Raw genomic sequence first — 1923 nt, 5'->3', positions numbered from 1 at the left:
TTAGGAAGACTCTTTGAAAAATCTTTCCTAGCCGCAGTGTAATGACCTTAGAAATGACATAAATATAATTGAAAGATAGAAAACAAACAAACCAACCAACAAACAAAACTCCCAGTAGTTGAAGAAATCACCAAAAATAATCAAAGAAAAAATTCACAAGAGGAAATGGATAGATGAACCATAATGGAATATACCATACAGCATATGAGACAGACTGAGAGCAGGGATAAAAGAAAAATGTAAAGGTATAAATGATCGTATTAAAAAGCAATGAACCTGCCCTTAGGAGGATTGCAGGTGTCACTGCTGTGTCACATGTGCATCTGTAGGTGGCAGAAAGGAGAAAGGCTATGTCTACACTCACTGTTCTGACCTATGAACCTGTATGATTAGTAGCCTAACATTCCCTGCAAAAAGCTAGCCTGAGATGACTACTAGTCTGTTGTCACAGGGCTTGGACCAGGACCTAGCCTGAGACGACCATCAGTTCAGTACCATAAAGGTCCAGACAATCCTCAGAACCAGGAGCAAGCTGAAGACTAGAAGAACCTTGCCTGGGACTGAGGGCCCTGGGAGGGAGGGAACCTGAGATAGAAGACATTCATATGGGGCTACTCTAGTGGACCATGTGTGGAGCGAGACTGAGATGACCACGAGATCAGTGCCATGGGGCCTGAAAAGGGAGTTAAACAAACCAAACCAAACCAAACCAACCCAACCCAACCCAACCCAACTCAAACCAAACACCCCTGAGACCACTTCTGACATGACACCAGAGACCCTGATTGCCATTAAGAGGAACAAGTAAGTGGTGGGGAAGTGGAAGAGAAAGAAGGATATGAGCACAATGAAGAAAGACAGAACTAGAAACTTGAGGGCTGTGAGGAGCAGTCTGATGTAAATAGCTGGTGATGCCGTCTACCTGGGACCATGGTGAGGTCCTGGCCTGTACTACCAGTGGGGGCCATGTCTGGATCTGTGGCCATGCAGTAAGCAGAGGTCTTTTACCACTAATGGCCAGGCAGATATCCCTGGTACTGCCTGAGGACATGTTGATGTCTGATGGCTGTACAGAATTGGTCCCACCTCTCACTTTGGCATCATGGAAGAGCTGGCCATGGGGTCATGAATGCAGATGATCTGACTCCACCCATAGTCAGCTGCAGTACTCAGGAGAGCAGGCCCTGTTCATTGCAGGAATTGCAGGTGAGCCTATTCCAGGGATATGAGCATGGGGTGATCTAACCCTACTACTCATGTCCTATGTGGTAATTCGAATGTGTGGTGGCTTGGACAAGGGAAAGATACCCTCCTTTCCTTTTTTTTTTTCTCATCACCTGTGGGATGCAGGAAACATGTTCCTGGGGTCATGGGACCAGGAAAGCTGGTCCTGCCTCACACCAGATACAACAATCAGGAGAGAGGCTGTGTCTCACCTGGGCAGCAGAGTGTCAGGGATGCCAGTAAGCCAGCCCTGAGGGTGAGAATCATGAGAGAGCTGGCCTAGTCTCTTGTGTACCAAGTAGTAATGTGACCCTATCTTGTTCCTTGCCACCTACAATAGGTGGGAAACCCAGCTCTGGGGTCAGGAGAGCAGGAGGGCAGGTCCTGAACCTCACAGTATTTCTGACCCTGGGTGTAGGATTGTCAGTGAGTTTGCTGAGAGGGTAATCTTGTTGGAGAGTCAGTTCTGCCTTTTTTATGCTATGTGATGGCATTGTTAAATGAGAAATCCCCTTCCATCCCTTTTTCCCTCACCATTGGGTGCAGGTGGGAAAGTTGGCCTGACTGGGTCATGAGAGCAAAAGAGCTGGCCTTTCCCTCTTCCTAGGGAGTGCCATCAAGATGACTGTGCATGTGGGGGTTTCAGGTGAGCAGAACCCTAGGGCATAAATATGGGAAAGTCAGCCCTACTTCTTGTCT

The 1923-nt window shown here is 47.6% G+C and overlaps 1 non-coding gene across 1 annotated transcript; it reads left to right on the top strand.

The window, feature by feature from the left end:
- Nucleotides 1-275: 275 nt before the first annotated feature.
- LOC117720234 (small nucleolar RNA SNORA17) lies at nucleotides 276-405 on the top strand. Its single transcript, XR_004608267.1, has one exon. It is a non-coding gene; the product is annotated as a small nucleolar RNA SNORA17 (small nucleolar RNA).
- The last annotated feature ends 1518 nt before the right edge of the window (nucleotides 406-1923 follow it).

This window comes from Arvicanthis niloticus, chromosome 14 (genome assembly GCF_011762505.2).
Source record: "Arvicanthis niloticus isolate mArvNil1 chromosome 14, mArvNil1.pat.X, whole genome shotgun sequence".
In the NCBI taxonomy this organism is placed as follows: Eukaryota; Metazoa; Chordata; class Mammalia; order Rodentia; family Muridae; genus Arvicanthis; species Arvicanthis niloticus.
Note: the sequence above shows the minus strand (reverse complement) of the source record. Positions and strands in the feature narration are given on the sequence as shown.